Source organism: Gossypium hirsutum, chromosome A07 (genome assembly GCF_007990345.1).
Source record: "Gossypium hirsutum isolate 1008001.06 chromosome A07, Gossypium_hirsutum_v2.1, whole genome shotgun sequence".
NCBI classification, from domain to species: Eukaryota; Viridiplantae; Streptophyta; class Magnoliopsida; order Malvales; family Malvaceae; genus Gossypium; species Gossypium hirsutum.
In genome coordinates this window covers 31630443-31653322 of record NC_053430.1, presented here as the reverse complement: position 1 = coordinate 31653322, position 22880 = coordinate 31630443, and the positions used below count along the sequence as shown (strand labels likewise).

The 22880-nt window shown below is 32.4% G+C and overlaps 1 non-coding gene across 1 annotated transcript; it reads left to right on the top strand.

Moving 5' to 3' along the window:
- The first annotated feature begins 9180 nt into the window (after window positions 1–9180).
- On the top strand, window positions 9181–9287 carry LOC121204018 (small nucleolar RNA R71). Its single transcript, XR_005898946.1, has one exon. It is a non-coding gene; the product is annotated as a small nucleolar RNA R71 (small nucleolar RNA).
- The last annotated feature ends 13593 nt before the right edge of the window (window positions 9288–22880 follow it).

The following is a 22880-nucleotide window of genomic DNA, read 5'->3' as shown; positions in this document are numbered from 1 at the left end:
CTATTCTTTATTTTATATCGAGCTATTGTAATACATACTTAATAAATCAAGCTTTTTTCTCATGTTATTACACTAATAATCAAACTAGGCATTAATTTAATATATTCTTAAATCGTAAGGTAAAGCTGGCAAAACAAGCCCGAGCATGAAAGTTCGTCCGTGCCAATCTGAGCTCATAATGATTTGAGTTCGAGAAAACTTGAGCCTGTAACAAATTTGAACTTGAGAAAATTCAAGCCTGACAGAACCCTAGCCCAAGAAAGCTCGGCCTCGTAACAGACCCGTACTGGAGACTGATCTGACCCAAGCCCGAGATAAATTTGACTCAAATCCTGAAAAAGCTCGACTTTATAACTGAACTGCCATAATAAACATTAATAATTAATATAATTTTAGAATATTACTTCAAATATAAATTAATGATAATTCTTCATTTTAAAAAATGCATTCATAAACATTTCATATTTATATTAAAAATTTATTAATAGGAAAAATAATTAATAACAATTCTAATGTTAAATTATAAAGTGAAATAAAATTTTAAAAATATTAATTTAATATAAAATATTTTAATACTATAATTATATATGTATAATAAATATATGAAATTAATAATTATCAAAATCTATAAAATTAAAATTTAATGATAATATAATAATATAATATATATAATTATTACCGAAACTGAAATCGATTATCTAATTGGACGTTAAACCGACATATTAAATAAGTATATTACTAATAAATAAAATAATATTATAATATATAACTATTACTAAAAATGTTAATACATATATAACTATTATAATAATATAGATTATAATAAAAAAAATATAGTATTACATTATATTATAGTGTTTCATAAAAATGCATATATATAAACTATTAAAATAATATATGATATGATATAGCATTATATAATATAGTAAGAGGGCTAACTTTTAAATATACGAAAAGTATAGAGACTTAGAGCATATTTCAACTAGTATAATAATAAACAATAATATATAATAAGTAATATATAATGTACTACTATTATATATAACTATAATTATGATATAGATTATAATAAAAGATACAACATTACATGATATTATAATGATTAATCATTTATGCATATATAGAAATTATTAATATATGATATGATATAACATTATATAATATAGTAGGAGGGCTAACTTTTAAATGTACGAAAAATATAGGGGCGTAGAGCATATTTCAAATAGTATAATAATAAACAATAATATATAATAATTAATAATTTGTGCATATATAAAAATTATCAATACATGACATGATATAAATATAGTATGAGGGCTAACTTTCAAATGTACGAAAAGCATAAAGACTTAAAGCATATTTCAACTAGTATAATAATAAATAATAATATATAATAATTAATATATAATGCACTACTATTATATTATAAATTATAATAAAAGATATAGTATTACATGATATTATAATGTTAATCGTTGATGTATATATAAACTTGATGGTCGCTAAACTAACTAAAAATTCGACTAAGGCAAGCGCACCTATCGAACAGTAGTATAGTTATGGTGAGACCGGAAATATCGTATCCACAAGGACTAAAAGTACTAGTAATTACTATCTTTTTACTATCTAGCCTAAGAATTAAAGGGATGTTTTTAAACTAAGATTAACTATCTAATTAACTAAGAACACAACAGAGATTAAAGTTGGAAAATACTTTTGGAAAACTGATGGAGAAGACAATACCCAAGGAAGAATCTACCTAGACTTCACTTATTACTTCTGAATTAGAGATTTATTCGCTTGACTTAATCCGTAGGAATCCCTAGCTTATGTTAATATCTCTTTCGAGACTAAAAACAACTGATTCTAGGTTGATTAATCGAAATCTCTTTCTAATTAAAACCCCTATTGTCGCATTAACTTGATCTATGGACTCTCTGATTAGATTTGACTCTAATCCGACAGATTTATGTTGTCCTATCTCTAGGATTACATGCAATTCCGCTTAATTATGGAAGATCTACTCTTAAACAAGGACTTTTACTCCACTGAATAAGCACATCAAAACTTGATTTAATATCCTGGAATATTAAAGCAATGATTAAAACTCATAATTGAAAATAAGAACAAGTATTTATCATATGATTCAAATAGTATGCTCCACTGAATAAGCACATCAAAACTTGATTTAATATCCTAGAATATTAAAGCAATGATTAAAACTCATAATTGAGAATAAGAACAAGTATTTATCATATGATTCAAATAGTAATAAGATCTGTCTTATGTTTCATCTCCCTTAGGAATTTAGGGAGTTTAGTTCATAACAATTAAGAAAAACATCTCAAAATTGGAAAAATAGTAAAACATAAAGAAACCCAAAGAACTTCTAAGGAAACTGAATGGAGTTCTTCAGGCTTGAAGTAGATCCTACTTCCGAGCTGATTCCGTTGGTTGTCTTCGGGTATTCTCTGCCTTCTACTCTCCGTGTCCCCTATTAATCCTCTTCTAAGGAATTTATATAGATTTTGAAATGCTTCAAAACCCTCAAAAGTGGCCTTTTTCTGAGTAGAATTAGACTTGGGTTCAACAGGGACACAGCCGTGTGCCACGCCCGTGTGAAGGTGCTCAAGCCGTGTGTAATTCTGAGTTGGTTTTTAGTCGACACAGCCATGTCACACGAGCATGTGGCCTGCCCGTGTGTCTTACACAGGCGTGTGGTTTACCCGTGTGGAAGTGTCTGAGCCGTGTGTAGCACTGAAATAAATCTATTTTGTCCCCCCTTTTTTTGGCCTTTTTCTTACACTTTTCGCTTTCCTATGCTTGTCTAGATATAGAAAATGAAATTAAAGGATTAGGAGCATCAAATTCACTAAATATTATGTTAAATCATCCAAAAATATGCCAAGTATGAGATTAAAATATGTTACTTTTGAGGTTTATCAAATATCCCTACACTTAAGCATTTGCTTGTCCTCAAGCAAAATTCTCAACTCAAAATTTAAAATTAACTCTCTTAATTCATAATTTTCATTAATAATATTTTATCACAATTTCACAAATAATCATACATTAATAATTCAACTTAAAAAAGCACTAAATGCACCAACAATCAAAGTCAAGCATTTTTAAACCATGAAAACATAGGTATTTCCCCTTATTTAAATAATTACCTTTAATCCAAAACTGACTAGAATTGACATCCTCTCTAAAAGATCACTCAAATCACTCAAAGTGTTTAAGGTTAAAAAATTAAGCACTCAAGAGTCAAGCATGAAAAGTTATTACCTTAGGCTTGCACGAAAATTAAATCTCCACCACTATAAATAAGATGATATACCAATCAAAAAGTCTTTATAGGGTTGTAACGGGGCTTGGGTTAAAGGTGTGGAAAAAAGGCTGAAAAAGAAGGTTAGAATCGAGATCGAATTGATAAATTACCTAACTAGAAGAATAAACTAACACTAAATAATTACATCAATATTAAAGATAAACTTGAGCTTCTTCTCAGAAAATAGAATTAAATACTTAAGCTCAAAACAAAGAATAATAATCAACATATATGTATACAATTTTTTCCTTTTTTTAAAGCAAGGATTAATGAATAATGAGAGAAAATTTTACAATTAAAATAAAAAAACATAGTTAGACAATTAACCAAATCAAATCTCTACAAAAAGGGGATCAATAAAATAGGAAAAATTCTCAATGAATCAAAAAGTATGATGTAGGGGTTTAAAATTTTGGGTAAATTAAGAAATGGTTTGTTAAGCTCAAAGGGGTTCACTAAGGGTTAATTATGAAGGTAGGCTTTTTGTGAGGTAAGTGGGTTAAAACCTAGGTGCCTTTATCATCTCAATATATCAAATCAAAGGTGTGGTCTCGACATGTATAATTGAAGCAAGTTCTATAATAACAATTCAATATTGACACACTCACAACCAATAATAAAGTGAGCACGAAAAAATGTATGCTCTAAAGGCTCAAAATCTCACAAGAAATATGATTTTTGACGTCAATCTTGTAATTTTCAACTTCAAGGTAATACCTTAATTTAGGGAAACAAACTAAAAACTTTTATTACGAAAAATAGACTTGTCAAGCTTGATTATCTAGTATCCTAAAGTTTAAACCATCAATGCACATGTATCTATGAATTTAATCTAAAACATATCAATGAAAATCACAAATTACAAAGAATTCATTTTAAAAGTAATATGAGCAAATTACTTAAACAAAAGGCATAAGTCAGGGATTTTCAAATAATCATATAAATAACCTCCCCACACTTAAGATGTACATTGTCCTCAATGTACAAAGACAGATAATAACAATATAAGCATCATAGCAGAAGACAGGAGGAGAAGCGAAACTACCCTAAATTTTTGGATGAAATCCTTGGAATAACGAAAGCTAGAATTGCAGATAAGGTCAATGAAAGGCATGATTCTGAGTTACTAATAAGAAAATAAACACAACTGTGAAAGAGGATTAAGGGATTACTCGATAATAACCATAAAGATAAACATAGTTCAAACTATAAAACATAAGTCTTCAAAAATAAATAAAAGAAAATAAAATTAAAATTAAAAATAATACTAATAATAAAATAAATGGACTCAAAGGTCCTCATTATCAGATGCCTCGTGGGTCGACGGTGCCAAAGGAGATATGTGAAGGTGGTGGCAAATCTAACGAAGAGTGGCATCGATGCTGTCGAACCGCTCAAAACACTGCTGCTCAAAGTGAGTGAGTTGCTCAGATATGTCTGTCAAGGTGCCAGCAGCGGGGCGATGACTCTGTGATGGTGGTGGAGGTGGGTCCTCATGAAGGGGAGGAATGTCCTCAGTAATGTCCTTTAGATCATCCTGACCATCAAAATGAGCTAACTGATACTGAAGGGGATCGAATCTATGACGTCGCTCGATTATCCTCATGTGGATCGTACTAGAAATTTCTTGAGGAGACATCTGGCCTACTAGTGTGAGTGTCGATGACATCTCTAGAGTGTCGAAGAGGCCGAAGTGTTGAGCGAGGCGAGTTACGTGGGGCTAAGGGAGATAGGGCCCCTCCTATGACGCTCTGTCTGGTGGCGAAAAGCAAGGGCGATAAAGTATGCCAAATCAAATACATGACCAGTTTCCATGCTCCATAAGAAGTAAGCATCGATGGTGCTAACGATGTCAGTGCTCTCTTTCCTCCCAATCAAGGTGTGAGCCAAGATGGCATGGATGTAGCTTAGTGCTAGAGGAAGAAAAGTCACCTTTGAGCGACTTGTGTCATAGGGAACAATGCTTGACGTAAGGTTAGTCCAACAGTAGAAGGGCGAGTAGGGTATGTAATGGTTAAGATGTAGAAAATCCTTGAAAGACATAAATTTCTCCGTGTAGAGGCCCAAAGCAACTCTAAACTCTGGTACACTTATATATCGTACGAGTCCACCAAGTCTAAAAGTGATAGTACCGGCCTCGTCATGGGTATTCATCACATGGTGTAGGTAAAAAGTAGTGAAAAAAATCCAAGGTAAACTCTGAATAGGTGGGCTCGATAATCACAAAGAACCGATTCCACGGGGTAGTGGCGATATGGAATCGAACAAGGTGGGCAAGATGGACCTGCTCTAAGGTGGTCCAATCTATACAGCGGCCCACTTCCAATGGTCGTGTACGGAGAAGCTGGAATAGGTCATCCTGTGGGCCTGATGACAATCAAAGAAAAGGGTGACGAGCTTCGGTCGAGGCGTTCGAGGAGGTCGCGCTAGGACCCTTCTGCTTTTTCAAAATAGGGACGTCGACTTTGGATTTACCTTGAGTGTTCGTCATGAGAAATCTACAAGAAAGCAATTGGCTAAGTCAAGATAGATATGAGCCAATAAGGAATCGAAATCTAAATTAAACGTAAACAATAGAACTATTAAAGACATTGACCTATAATATAATAATACTAATTAGCAGAATCCAAATAAAAAGCAAGTGATGCAGAATAATGCACATAATGAAACCACTAGAAAGAAATATAGAATAGCAGCAAGAGCCTAATATGAAGTAATAAGCTATATGAAAATACAGATGTCTAAAAATAAAAGCTAACTAATCTAGTTGTACCAAATTAATATCCTCTAAAATAACAAGAAAAATTTAAACTAAAATTAAAATAGAATAACAATTAAGAAATAACAAATAAAGAAATAAATAAGTAAAACTAAAATAAAATAAAGGTGAATGTAAAAGAGGAAACCACGGGCAGTGATCGGAGATGCAGACGGTGGTGGAACAAAGGGGCATGTAGCTGGGTTTGGTCGTTAGTCGTACAGTGTGGCTTGAGGTTTGAGGCCGAATAAGGGAGAGGAGGAGGGAGTTTGGCTTAGGGAGGGCTGCGTCTTAGGTGGAAGGGGGTTCTTGCGACGAGGAATTAGCGGTGAATGAGGGGGAATGGTGCTGGAGGTAGAGTGGTTTGAGGGTCATGGGCTCGAGGTGAGGCAAGAGGGAAAGTAAAGGAAAAGAAAAGAATGGAAGGGGAAGAGGGGGTAAGTACGGCTTTAGGACGGAAAAGAGAGGGAGAAAAGATGGGGTTGGTGGCCGGAGGAGGAGTGAGCGATAGCTGGTTGGGGAAATTTGGAAAAGAAGACAAAAAATAAAATTTTAGGGTTTTGAGACTTTTATAGGTGACACGGTCGTGTAACGGCCCGTGTTGGGCCACACGGCCGTGTGGCTCAAATTCCAGCCCGTGTTCATCGAGGAAAATATTAGCTTACTCGTTACATGACCTCAGATACACTCGTGTGTTTCACATGGCCGTATCGCACAACCGTGTGCAATTTTGTTCACTTTTCTCACGCTTGTGTGGCATCTCACACGCCCTTGTGTCCGATCATACGGCCGTGTACCTTACCCGTAGAGCTCTCTGACTTGTTTAAAATTTGAAATTCTAGCTCCAGTTTTCACACGGCCTGGGACACGCCCGTGTGTCCCAGCCGTGTGGGTCGCACGGCCATGTTGCCAGGTCGTGTAACACACTGTTTAACCCATGTTAGAGCATACAGCATAGGCCACGCCAATGTGTCCAGGCCGTGTGGGTCAAAATCCTGCATTTAACATGAGAAATAGATAAAATAAACTAGTTATTGGTGTTAGTGCTCGGGTTGCCTCCCGAGAAGCACTTATTTAGAGTCTAAGCTCAACTTACCTCATATTCACATGGTCACGATGGATCACGGAGTCGAAACTCCTCTTTCTTGCTGTCAATTCCTTTATTTAAATAAGGTTTAATTCGAGTACTGCTTACCTTAAAAGTGCCAAAATGCGAATGGGTTACCTCGATTGTACCGTGTAGAAAGACTTTGAGTACCGTAAAAGGAGTCGTTTCATTTGTGTTGAGCTCTGTAGTGGTAATTCGAGGGTCCTTTTTGTCTAGCCAGACTTGGTCCCCAACTTTGAATTGATTGGTTCTCTCATTGAACTCGTCATGGTGTTGCTTTTTCTCCTCCTTGCCATGAATCTGCCCTTCGTCTAGTTCATCTATCTATAACATTCGTCGTTCGTGGATGGTTTCATTATTAGTGAATAAACTAAATCGTGGCTCATTTATGTTACTCAAAAATTTTTCCTGCAAAGAGGGTTGTATCACACAATTTGTCTTATTAACCGAATTTATAAGGTTATCGTCATTACTTGATATCTCAATTGAATCAAGAGCCTGAAGAATAACCATTTCATCACCTGCACGAAGTTTCAGTTCACCTATACCAACATTAATAATAGTATTAACAGTCGCTAAAAAGGGTCGTCCTAAGATTAAAGAAATGTCACCGTCCTCTTCTATATCTAAAACAACAAAGTCTACTGGGAGTATGAATTTATCAATATTAATGCGTACGTCCTCAACAATACCCGTAGAAAATCTAATAGTTTTATCTGCCAGTTGTATACTCATCCTAGTTTGTTTAGGTTTCCCAATACCTAGTTGTTTAAACATTTTATAGGGCATGACATTTATACTTGCCCCTAAATCGGCTAAAGTATTATCAACATTTAAACTATCGATTAAACAAAGAATAGTAAAACTCCCTAAATCAATTAACTTGTTGGGTAGTTTATTTTGTATAATTGCCCAGCAAACTGCATTTAATTTCACATGCGACGAATCATCTAACTTCTGTTTGTTTGCTAGAAGCTCCTTTAAAAATTTCACTGAATTGGGCATCTGCGAAAGAGCTTCAATAAACAGTAAGTTAATATGTAACTTTTTTAAGATGTTAAGAAATTTACTGAATTGTTCATCTGTGCTGTCTTTCTTTATCGCTTTAGGGTATGGCACACGAGATGTGTATTATCTGCTTACTGATTTTTGTTTATTCTGGCTTTCATCCACCTTATCTTGGCTTCCCATAGTTTCTTACCTTGGTTCTGGTGTGGACTCAACTAACCTTCTTTATATTAAACTGTAATCGCATGAAGTTGCTCTTCTGGGTTAGTTTCGATGTTGTTGGGCAAGTTACCTTGTGGTCTTTCTAAGATCATCTTAGCAAGATGACTTATTTGAGTCCTGAGAACTTGAATCGATGCCTTCTGATTTTTAAGTGCTGTTTCGATGTTTTGAAAACGTGTTTCTAGCACCGAGATGAATTTTGTTAGCATCTCCTCGAGGTTCGGCTTTTTTTCCTGCTGGTAAGGTGATTGAAAACCTGGAGAGGGTTGTGGTCTTTGATTGCCTTGACCACCCCAAGAGAAGTTGGGATGGTTCCTCCAACCTGCATTGTAAGTATTACTATATGGATTATTCTGTGGTCTAGAAATGTTACCCATATAGTTGACTTGTTTGTTCGTAGTACTATCGTCATAGGCTAGGCATTCTGGATTATTTATCCCTCCTCCATTTGTATCACACTGCATCACCGGATGTACCTACGCAGAAACACATAAACCATCAATCTTTTTATTTAAGAGCTCTACCTAGTTAGATAACATGGTGACCGCGTCAAGGTTAAAAACACCAGCTGCTTTAATAGGCTTTGTCCTCATAACTTGCCACTGATAGTTATTTAGTGACATCTTTTTAATAAATTCATAAGCCTCCCCAAGTGTTTTATTATTCAAAGTACCACCGGCGGCTGCATCGACCATTTGTCTAGTTGAAGGATTCAAACCGTTGTGGAAAGTTTGAACCTGTAGCCAAAGAGGTAACTCATGGTGAGGGCACCTTCTCAATAAATCCTTGTATCTCTCCCATGGATCATATAGTATTTCTAAATCCATCTGCACAAAAGAAGAGATATCATTCTTCAATTTAGCTGTTTTAGTCGGCGAAAAATATTTGAGTAAAAATTTTTGCGGTCATTTGTTCCCAAGTAGTGATTGACCTTCGTGGTAACGATTTCAACCATTGTTTAGCCTTATTCTTTAATGAGAAGGGAAACAACCGAAGGTGAATGACATCGTCAAAAACGCCATTGATCTTAAAGACGTCGCAGAATTCCAGAAAATTTGCTAAATGAGTGTTTGGATCCTTGTCCTGCAAACCATCAAACTGAATAAACTGTTGTATCATTTGAATAGTTTTAGGTATACTCGATTTAGTTCATGTTAAATTGGGCTTAACATAGTCATGCATAGTACGAGGAGCAGGATTCTGATTCACTGGATTTGTGGCAACCACAGAAGGCAGCGGATTATTTTTATTTTCAGTCATCTCTTTGGTGTTATTGGTATCGTCCTCGTACTCTTCCTCTATATACCTTTGACTTCGCCATATCTCTCTATGATTTCTATGAGTTGTGCTTTCAATTTCGCTGTAAAAAAGTAGAGGTCCTAACGGGTTTCTTCTAGTCATAAACTATAAAAACCTGCCAAAAGAAAATAAAAAATATTAGTAATTAAAATAAAAATTAAATTAAATTGCAATAAAAATAAAAATGGCTAAAGTAATAAAAATTAAGTGTTCCTAATATTTTAGTCCCCGGTAATGGCGCCAAAAACTTGATGATCGCTAAACTAACTAAAAATTCGACTAAGGCAAGCACACCTATCGAACAGTAGTATAGTTATGATGAGACTGGAAATATCGTATCCACAAGGACTAAAAGTACTAGTAATTACTATCTTTTTATTATCTAACCTAAGAATTAAAGGGATGTTTTTAAACTAAGATTAACTATCTAATTAACTAAGAACACGACAGAGATTAAAGTTGGAAAATACTTTTGAAAAACTGATGGAGAAGACAATACCCAAGGAAGAATCCGCCTAGACTTCACTTATTACTTCTGAATTAGATGATTTATTCGCTTGACTTAATCCGTAGGAATCCCTAGCTTATGTTAATATCTCTCTCGAGACTAAAAACAACTGACTCTAGGTTGATTAATCGAAATCTATTTCTAATTAAAACCCCTATTGTCGCATTAACTTGATCTATGGACTCCCTTATTAGATTTGACTCTAATCCGACAGATTTATGTCATCCTATCTCTAGGATTGCATGCAACTCCGCTTAATTATGGAAGATCTACTCTTAAACAGGGATTTTTGGTCCACTGAATAAGCACATCAAAATCTGATTTAATATCCTGGAATATTAAAGCAATGATTAAAACTCATAATTAAGAATAAGAACAAGTATTTATCATATGATTCAAATAGTAATAAGATCTGTCTTAGGTTTCATCTCCCTTAGGTATTTAGGGAGTTTAGTTCATAACAATTAGGAAAAACATCTCAAAATTGGGAAAACAACAAAACATTAAGAAACTGAAAGAACTTTTAAGGAAATTGAATGGAGATCTTCAGGCTTGAAGTAGATCCTGCTTCCGAGCTGATTCCGTTAGCTGTCTTCGAGTATTCTCTGCCTTCTACTCTCCGTGTCCCCCATTAATCCTCTTCTAAGGTATTTATATAGATTTTGAAATGCTTCAAAACCCTCAAAAGTAGCCTTTTCTGAGTAGAATTAGACTTGGGTTCGACAGGGACACGGCTGTGTGCCACGCCTGTGTGAAGATGCTCAAGCTGTGTGTAATTTTGAGTTGGTTTTTAGTCGACACGGCCATGTCACTCTGGCGTGTGGCTTGCCTGTATGTCTCACACGGGCGTGTAGTTTACCCGTGTAGAAGTGTCTGGGCCGTGTGTAGCACTGAAATAAACCTATTTTGTTATTTTTTTTGGCCTTTTGTTGCACTTTTCGCTTTCCTATGCTCGTCTGGATATAGAACATGAAACTAAAAGATTATGAGCATCAAATTTACTAAATCTTATAATAAATCATCCAAAAATATGCCAAGTATGGGATTAAAATATGTTACTTTTGAGGTTTATCAAAACTATTAATATATTATCTATTACATGATATTATATAATATTATATAATATAATAGGAAGGTTAACTTATAAAATTTAAAATTATTTAAATTTTTCAGAGCTTGCTCAGCTCGACCTAAGTTCGAAAAATCTCCAAAAAGATATTAATCCAAGATAACTTGACCTCAAAAAATTTGAATATAAAGTAAGCCCAATCCGAATCCTAATTTTGTGGAACTCTATATCAAATATTAAAAAAATTAAAGTAAAATTGTATTTAAAAGAAAATGTTTAACACACTACATTTTAGAATTTCGAGGAGCATAAATTAATTATTGAAACTGAAAATTATTTATTTAAAAATTTAAAAACTGCAAAATTGAAAATTCCATTGCAGCACAGGTAATGTACGAAGGTGGTGTTAGACGCAATTTTAGTACACAGATCTGGTTTTCCTTTCAACAACTGCAGAATCTGGCGCGTCCCACCCACTTCAAGTATTCACATAATGTCAACATTCGGCGTTACGGTAGTCGCCAATTTGGACGTCAAGGACCGTAACGCCACCCACCGTTTCCCTTTCTACATCTGGGCACGGCGGCGGAGGAGGCCTTCCTTTTATCTCACGTAACTGCAAAATTATTTAAAAAGAAAAAACAGTTGAACGCAGACATTTGAAAAGTTTACTGAAATTCACACGCTGCTTTTCATACATTTGACACGTTTCAACCATGCCCTGTATACTTGTTAATTAAAAATAATAATTATAATATTATTGAAGTCCACGTAAGCAAAAATTGCAGAAGTGGGAATTTGAATAAGAAGGTCCCACTTGTAAAAAAGTTGAATGATTTTTTAAAGCTTTTGTTATTATTCAATCCCAAAGAGATTCCATTAGCAATTAGCATGTACAATTTCTGATTTTAATAGAAATTAAATATTAATGGTTGGGGGGTGCTCCCTGGGTCAAACAGTATATTGCAACCTTATGTTAATGTAATACAAGCTGCACGGGAAAAGTAGCATATTATAAAAATAAATAAATTTAAAGCCAAATGATATATTACTATTATAAAGGTTAATCGACCTGACATGAAGGCTGCAAATTAATGTAACTTTTTCTTAATTAAAGCATTTGAAACTTAAGAAAGGTTAAAAGTGAAATTGAAGTGGAGGACAACGCGGGAAGGAACCCAATTTTATCTATCCTATTATTTAAATTGATATTATAAATTAATTCGACACTAATTTAATTATAATAATTATAAAAGTAATTAAAATAAGTTATATTATTAAGAGGTATTTTAATTTTGTTTTTAATAAAAATTAATATGATGAGATTTAATTTTACTTCAATAAAATTATTAAAACTTTAAATTCATCACTCAAACAAAATTTTATTTTATTATATTTTATATAATTTATAATTAATTTATTATTATTTTCAAATACACATTTATATTTTAAATTTATAATTTTAATAAAAATTTTAAAAATTATATCATACATGGCATCTTTAATTACCCTAAGCCCAATGTTAAAATAAGTTGGTCTGCCAACCTCAATGGTGAATCGTGCAGTTTGACCAAATCACCCTTCTTTTGGAAGTTCGACCCAGCTCACTCTGAAACTCTCAATGTTGTTGTTATTGTTTTTTTTTTTTCAATATCATCGATGTCCACTTGCTAACTGGTGATAATAAATGTTAATGCATTAACTCGAAATATATCAAAATGAAATAAATTTGAATTGAGTATTCACATTTACAGAAAATTATAGGACATAAATTTAAGATAAAAAAGTTCTTAAAATCTCAAACTTGGCACATGCCATTAGATTAATATCTCATTAGCAAATTTATTATATTAAATAAAACAAATCATTTCAAAATCAATGGATAAAAGTAATTGAGAGTTACAAAAGAAAATATTTTTTTTGGTAAAAAAAAAAGCAAACAATTTAAAATTTATAAAATAAAAAATAAAACTCAAGTGTTGAGAGTAATGGTGAATCACGTTGTATTCTTAGTGAGAGATATAAGTTCAAATATTAAAACAACATTATTAAAAGGGACAGTCACAAATCTAAAAAATGGATAGAATTAAAATAAAATAAGATTGTTAAAACATAATATTAAGTTATTAACTCCTCCAATGAAAACAAACTAAAACAACAGTATTTGAAGGCCTTCACATTGTTAGTTAAAGTTCAGGTTTTGAGTTTTTGTTTATGTTTTGGTTCACAATTGACATGTTAGTTAAAGTTCAGGTTTTGAGTTTTTGTTTATGTTTTGGTTCACAATTGACATGTTATGGATAAGTTTTGTTTGATATTTCTCGATTTTTATTTGATTATTTTTATTATATTTTGTATTAATTTGATTAGATATTATAATTATTGGATTATATTTTTACATTATATTGTGCTTATAAATGTATTTGTAGTTATAAGGGTGAAACTATAAAAACAAAACAAGTGAGACAAAGGAATGTCCGTAATATCATCTAGCCTTCCAAGTGCATTGGATTCCATGGTAATATAGAGGAATTGGTGGAATCGATATGCACCTTAAGCCAATATAACTGGCTACGATGTAGCAAAACAGACTTTTAGCGGCGCTTTTATCATAAACGCCGCTAAAGAACATGACCTTTAGCGGTTTTTTTACAAATGCCGCTATAGAACATGTCCTTTAGCGACGCTTTTATCATAAACGTCGCTAAAGAACATGACCTTTAGCAGCGTTTTACAAACAAACACCACTATAGAGCATGACTTTTAGCGGCGTTTTTTTACAAATGCCACTAAAGAACAGTACCTTTAGCGGCGCTTTTATCACAAATGCTGCTAAAAGTATCGTTGTTTAGCGACGTTTTTAAGAAAAACGCCTCTAACTTTGGCAAATTTGCACCATCCCGTTTTCATCCATATACAACCCTTCCTGTAGCATAAAATTCAACCAAAAACAGCAAATCTAAATGATACTTCAAATTCAACAAAAGACATATGATATAAATTAATAAATGAAGTATAATTAAAAATATTCTTACAATAATGTTAAAAGTTACAATGTTAAAAATATTCTTACAATAAGAAAACAAATGTCTAAGATGGTAGATTTTGCGACTACTGAAACATCTTCATCATATGCTGAAGTTGTAGCTGGAGTGCGTGGTACTTTCTGCTCTGCTCTGCTTCCCTCGCTGCTGCCTCTGCTTCCCTCAATGCTGCCTCCGCTTTATGTTGTAACTAGAGTTCTTCATATTTTCTTTGAACCTCAGCTTCTCTCGATGCTACCTTCGCTTTAAGTTAAGCAATTGCTCAACTGTGCTCGCTTGCATCTGAGCCATCTGGTCTTTTAACCTCAGAGCTTCAGCTTGAGCCTGACTCCCCGAAGGCATGTATTGTTGCGAACTGGATCCAAAATATTGGGTTAGATTAACACCAGATCCTTGAAATCGAACCCGACTATACCTTTCAGGACCCAAAACTTCAGTAATAATTCAGTTATCAATGTCGTCAAGATTAAGAGAACTATCACTCGAAGCAATCGCTTCATACTCCGCCTTTTTATCCTTTAGTTTCTCCTAATAAATCAATCAAAGAGTTAGAAACAAAATATATAATAAAAATAAATGCAACATAACTTAACATTATTTAGAACTACTAACGACGAATTAAACCATTATAATTAAACATTATAAATATTTAAAATAAATCAAATTTTATTAAGTAAATATACCATAATTTCTCCAACTTCAAAAGTCATAGGAGATCCATCTTTCTTTCTATATGTAATGTCAAAAAGTTGAAGGCGTCTAACTTTTTGACTAGAGGAGTGTTCCTACAATATAGTAGTAAAAATATAATTTAATGGAAAGTAATTAATATTTGACACAATTAATAAATTCAAAATACCTCGACCTCAGCTACACAAGCAAAACTTTTCGACCCTATTGTGTGCTTGAATTTTTGTTTTTACCTACTTGTTGTTCCAACTCGCTCACGATCCTACATTATGAAATTATTATTACTTATATAGTAAATACTATAAATCGAAATAATTATAAGAGTTTGGAAGTACGTAATACCTCTCATTTCTTTGAATTCCAGAATCTAACCACATCTTCCCATTGGTACCTTAGCATTCTCGGCGGGACATTTCGTAATTTCTCTTCGAGGCTTATATTTTTATTAAAATATTATTTCTTTAAAGTGCTTTATAGTCTCTCCATTTTTTCCCAATGCTTTCTTGACATAATTATCCAAGACCTCTAAAACAAATCTCTCCTTCAAAAACCACAAGTTTAGAAAGTAAATATAAATGAAACTTAAACCAAAGTATTATAAATTACATTCATGTTTTGTTACCTTAATATTATCGAGAGCTTGATTTTTGTTACTATCAGGCATTTGATGCCATGACTCGTAGTTGATAGGCAACATATTGGCATTTCGTGCTATAATGCCCAAATATCCTGCTAAAAGTCGCTTCTGATCTAACACGTCCTCGAGCATTGCGCGTCCCACCACTTTCAGCTGAACAATGGTATATTATAATATAATAATTTGAAAAAGAAATCAATAATAAAAGTCAACACGCATGTAAATTAAAGTTAATATTACTTTGAATTTCTGCAGGTTCGTCAGGTGTATTCGGAACATTTGAAGATCCAATAGTAGTCTGTTGTTCACTATTTGTTTCTTCCGAATTTGGAGTATTCTGAACAATACTTAGATCTCACTGTAATAACCCAAATTTTACGATTATCGAAAAAAGTGTGTTTTCGAGTCTCCATTACTGAAAAATGGATCCGTAAATAATTATAAAAAATATTTAAAAAGTTAATTGAGTGGTTAATTAGAGTTTAATTAAGTGAATTTAGCTTAATTAAGGATAATTGATAAAATGATTAAATTGAATAAAGTGTGAAAGTTTAATTATAGATTAAAAGAAAATAAAAAGGACCAAAATGACAATTATGCCATTTAGCATAAGTGAGGCGGCATATAAAGATTTTTACTTAGATTTCAAATTATAATATATATATATTTATTAGTAATAAATGATATTAAATTAATTTATTATAATTATATTATAAGATATTTATATGATAAATAAATTAGTACAAAGACAAATGTATAGTAAATAAAATATACAAGTGTATGGATAAAAATACATACATTTGTAAAACATGTATTAGATATTAAATAGATATTTATTATTTTATAAAAGATATTTATTAATTAAATAATTATATTATAAGATTTTATATGATAAATATATTAAATAATGACAAATGTATGGTTATAAATGGATACAAATGTACTAATAATATACACATGAATAAATAAATAATACTTACTATTTAAGTATAAATACGTATGTATATATTTATATATAAAAGAGAAAAAAAATGAAGAGAATAGAAAGGAAGAAACAAAGCAAACGAAATAGAGAGCAGGGCAAGGAAAGAAAGAAAAAGAGAAAAGAAAGAAGAAAAGGGAAAATTGAAGGTGTGAAGCTTGGAAGTTTAATAGGTAAGTCAATTTAGCCCTTTTTACTTATTTTTGATGTTTTAGAAGCTTTGGAACAAGATTTTGATAAAATTAAGTTGATATTTTGAAAGTTATTAGATTTTTAGATAATGTTCATGTGGAGTAAAATGATGAAATAAGGGTTTAATTGATAGAAATTCAAGTTAGAAATGAAATAAGGATTGAATTGTAAAGTAATTCATAAGTTTTATGTTGAAGGGCTAATTTTTAAAGTTATTATGGATGAGTACCGGAATCATATGATGAATAAACATAGAATTGAAGCTTTAATTTTGATATAAGATAATTTTATTAAGTAAAATTGACGGAAATTGATTTTAGGACCTAATTGTGAAAATGTTTGGAATTAAAGTCTAGTGCTGAAATTATGATTTCCAAAAGTTGTAAAGTAGTTTAAAGTGATAGAATACAGTATTAATTTAGAAAAATCAGCTCAATTGAGAGGCTAATTGAGTAGGGACGAAATTGTTATTTGTTAAAGTTCGGGGGAAGAATGGTAATAAACAACTTGCACTAAAACAATATTGGACAGCAGCATTAAACTAACTTTGAAAAATCACCATAAATTGTAGAAATTGAATTAGAATATGAAATTAAAGATTATTGAATCTAGTTTCTCATAAAAGAAACGGTGTAAACAATGGATTTGTAAATCATGAGATATAATGAATTTTGTGAGACAAGGTCAGAATGAATTCAGGTTCCCCTGTTCTAACTTTGGAAAATCATAAAAAATTGGATAAAAATAATTAGGGGCTTAAATTTATATGTTTAGAATCCTGAATTAGTATAGTTTCAATAGAAATAAACGGGAATATCATTCAAATTCTGTATGAGTAGATAATTAATTTTTAGTGAAGAAGGTTCAGAACTTTCAGACAGTAGAACAGGGGTAACTTTAAAGAATAAACTGTACTTATTGAATGAACCAAAAATTCTGAAAATTTTATGGTAAGAATATATATGAGTCTAGTTTCAGGTAAAATTAGAGGATATTAATTTGGAGTTCTATAGCTCCAGATATAAATAATTTAGTGACTATGACACAGATGGACAGCTTGAATATTCATAAAAATAAATAATAAAAATTATAGATGATGTTACTTACAAGGGTGTTATATACTTTAAGGATGTGGAATGGAGAGGAGGAGGAGGAAAATATATATGAATATTCAGCTAGCATGGCTAATTTGTATGTTCTAGGCTTAAGGACTAAATTGAATAAAAGTAAAACCTCAGGGGACAATTTTGTAAAAATATAAAAAATGACCAGATTGAAGAGAATGAATTGTTTTATTATCTAAATTAATAAATTGAATGAAATTGTCAATTTAAGATCGGATGAAAAATCGAGGAAAATGAAAAAAAAAATTATCAAAATGCCCTAGAATCTTGGTATTTTTGTAATTTAGTCAGGTAAGTTCGTGTAACAGAATTATGCTTAATTATAAGCTTGAATTAAATATGATACTTGTGAATTGTATTTTTGTCATGCATATGAAATTGTTATGGATATATTTGATAATGCCCGATAAAATGATACATCCCGTTGAACAAAGGAAAATCGATGGATGTAAGTTTCCCGAATTGGTTGTAGTTCTGCATATGTTGCAGACACACCATAGCTCGAAAGAGCGTCCCGATATTAGCCCTCTCGAGCTGCCCGTTATATGGTTCTTGTGAGCTTCCCGTTATAGCTCTTTGGAGCGTCCCAATAGGTTGTGATCCGCATGTGTTGTGGACACACCATAGCTCTTAAGAGCGTCCCGAAATACAGCTCTTCGTGAGCCTCCTGATAGGCTCTTTGTGAGCCTCCCGATAGTGCTCGCTTGAACTTCCCGATATATGGCTATCCAGAGCTTCCCGATAGGCTCTTCGTGAGCTTCACGATATGGTTCTTTGTGAACTACCTGATTTCGGCTCTATTGAGTTTCCCGTTATAGCCTGGATTAGCTTCTCGATATGGCTCTTTATGAGCTCTCCATTAAATAGCTCGAGATGGTAAAAAGGATCTAGCCCGGACGGGTGATCCTATCCTGATATAGCCCTCCCAAAGAATATGTGTAAAATGGATTTAGCCTGGACGGGTAATCCGAATTAAGGTCTGAATTTAGCCTGGACTGGTAATTCAGATCCAAGCTCATTAGAGTAATTGTCGTTGTAGGGGATTTAGCCTGGACTGGTAATCTCGACAACACTCTATGAGTTTATATTACAGGGGATTTAGCCTGGACTGGTAATCCTACTATAAGGATGAGGTTCGCAGGAGTGTGCTCTCTAAAATGAAATGTGTAAGACCATGGTTGAAAGATACCATGGCAACCTGATATGAAATGTGTAAGACCATGGTTGAAAGATACCATGGTAACCTGATATGAAATGTGTAAGACCATGGTTGAAAGATACCATGGCAACGTGACATGAAATGAATAAGACCATGGTTAAAAGATACCATTGCAACATGACAGAAAACGAGTAAGACCATAGTTGAAAGATACTATGGCATCATGTTGAAGATAAATAAGATTGTAGAAGAGAGACGCCAAGATATCTGTTGAACAACTAATATCCAGGTAATATGTACCAGATGACAAATGGTTATATGAATTGGTTATACAAAATGGTTGTGTGAAATGTTTATAGGAACTGGTCATATGGAAATATACGTACAAAATAGTTGTATGAAATAATTAAGAAGATAGATAAATGAAAAAAGTATAGGTACATGGAATTTAATTTATGTTAAGTTTAATACGAACTATTACCGAAATAAATATACATAGGATATAAGGAAATGATGGTGCATGAAATATTGATATAACGAAATGAATAATATATGCTTATGAAGAAACAATAAGAGAATAATATATTTTGTGACATGTACATATATAATTATCTTTGATATGTTAATACAAGGAAATTATGTAAGTTGAGCCTATTATTAAACTCAAATGTGATATGTTGAGAAAATAGGTATATCAATGTTGAATTTATATGAATTATGTGCAAGAATACTAACAATGTTGTTGTTTGACGTTTAAACAAGTACCAAGCTGTTGACTGAATGGTAACATGTTTAATTATAAGGAGCATTGAAATGGTAAATACTTAGATGAAAATATAATTTAAGATTTTTCGAAAATTTTTTCTATGATCCCGATTTTATTCCGATTGAGTTCTAATGTATGTTTTGGGCTCCGAGGGCCTAGTAGAGAGACGTTATGATTATTTTCAAAATATGAATAATAAATGACTTAGAATTATCTGAAAATGTTCAGTAAACTCCGGTAATGCCTCGTACCCTATTCTGGCAATGGATACGGGTAGGGGGTGTTACACTCACAATCTTCTTCTAGGCATTTTTTCTGCAATACACATAAAATAGTTGAAATTTTAGTAACTAATTACAACAAGAATAGTACATATAAAATAGTTGAAATATTTAACAAGACCAAGATTTAAATTATAATATTACATATAATTAAAAAATTGTAAATTCTTACTTCATCATAATTCATAAATATCTTCATCCACATCCTGGCGAACCCATTGAAATTGTGTACTAGGACTAGGGATATTTTCATTTAAGTTTTGTTCTGGAAAAGGCAAAGTTTCTGATCTTTCGACGATGTCATCTCTACTTCCATTGCCCATGTCAAACAAGTCTCTAAGGGTGTTTCGGAGTACAACATACCAATCCTCATTAGTTGGATCTTTCGAGTAAAAAACTTGTTTCACTTGAGAAAAAAATATATACGGCTCGTCTATCAATTGTTGTCCAGTGTGAATCAATCGAGAGAAGTTCACCATTGTAAAACCAAACTGATCTTTTTTAATTCCTCGAGTAGTATTAACATTATCCCAATCACATCGAAATAAGACAACTTTACATTTTCCATAGTAATCCAACTCAATAATGTCAGTAAGAAGTCCATAGTACTCCACATTTCCCTCAACAAGATTACTGTCCCTAGCACTAGCATAACTTGTAATTGAAGAATTAACAACTATTCCACAATTTTGACTTCTCCTCAATCTCCCACGATATTTTGTATGAAAGCTGAATCCATTGATGAGGAAGGCACTATATCTTTTTGCTACTTTATTTAGACCTTGGGAAAGCCATTTAACTTCGTCATTGACGTCCTTTCCACTCCAAACCTATTGTGTAACAGTCCGGTTTTAACCCTAGTCAGAATAGTAGTTTTTGGACCACAAATTCGAGTTAAAAATTATTTTAATATTATTTTCTGTGCTTATTATAAGTGAATTGACATGTGTGAAAGTCTCGTGTGAAAATTTAGCTATTTGTATGCTTAATTTGCAAAAAGGACTTAATCGCGTAAAGTGTAAAAGCTGTGTGCTAGATGTTAAAAGTGCCTATTTGACTTGGCTTTATAATCGTGAGGTCCTTATGTGGTTATTTGACCAAATTTATGATTAAATGACATTAGTGGACATTAGTTGATGACATATTAATGTTTTAATGCTAGGGTAATATGGTAAAACAATATTTAAATGAATTATAACTAAAACAAAACATGAAAAATAGGCAATATATGTTGTTGGTGTCGAAAATTTAAGAAAAAAAGAAAATAAAAAGAGTTTTAAGGTTTCGACTAGTTCAAAGCTTAATTGAGGTGTGTTTTTGTTTCGGTTTTTGATAATTTCTACGTTTTTGTGATCGTTGTTAAGTGCTCTAGCTAGCCCATGCCTAAATTCATGAAATTGTTGATGATTTTATGAGATGCAATTGATGAATTCATGAGTTTTGTGATGTTAGTTGATGAATTATGAAAGTTTGATACTGCGTTTACATGTTTTGTCTTTAGATTTTTGATGAAATTAAGTATTTTGGGCTAAATTGTAAAAATGTTATTTTGAGGAACTAAAATGTGAAATAAATGAAATGTATGGACTTGTATGAGAGCTATAAAAATTTGGCTAAGCTTGTGTATAAGCAAATTTTGTGTATTTTGTGATTTTGTGAATTAGGAACTAAAGTGTCGAAATGTGAAAATATGAGGGCTAGTTTGCAAAATGCTCCAAATATGTGTTGGTGGATTGTTTTGAATAATTTGGTGAATAAAAAGGGTTAATTTTGAATACATTTAGATCAAGAAAAGAGGAATTCGAATTTAGACAGGGAAGTCGAAGATTGTAGAGTAAACAGTCCGAGTCGACAATTCAGAGTACAAGGTAAGTTCGTACATAAAACATGGTGTTATAAATATATTTTTCTATTTTGATTATACCTAGATTGTATATATGTTTGGTTTGGATGAATAAGATGATAAATCAATAGCATTTGGCATTAAGTGTGTGATTTAAAGTAGCTTTGGTTATATGAGGCATTAAGTGTGCGATACCGACTTGGGTTTGGCTAATTAAGATGTCACTAAGTGTGTGGAATCGTTCTAGCTTCGGCTAACTATTGCAACACTAAGTGTGCGAATGTTCAAAGCACGAATAATTTATGGAAAGTCTTAAAATATTTAAACGAAAGGTGAGAATGAAAGTGAATAAGTATAGGAAGATTCAAGTATGTACTATACCTATGTGGTAGATGATACTATAAATGTGAAGCTCATTGGTTTGGTATGAACATATGGATTGTGTTGGTATAGATTTGATAGATGATTAGATAATTTGTAAGTACTTATGTATTGATGATTTTTGGTATGAGCTTCTAAGCTTTTGAAAGCTTACTTTGTGTATGTTTGTATTGTTTTATAGATATCGACGCTACTGCAAGCTCGGGGATCATCAAAGATCGTTACCACGCTATCGAATCTCATTTTGGTACTTTTGAAATAGTATATTTTGAAGTATGGCATGTATAGGCTAGTAGTTTTGGGATTATGTTTTGTGATGTATATATTTAGCCATGTGATTTGGCTAGTTTGTGTTTGAACTCATAGTTGATAATGGTTTATGAAATGTGATGTTAATATGCTATTGTGGTATGTTTTAGTTGGGAATTTTTGGTAAGTTTAGTTTGAAATTGAATGATGAAAGTTTTGGCATAAAATT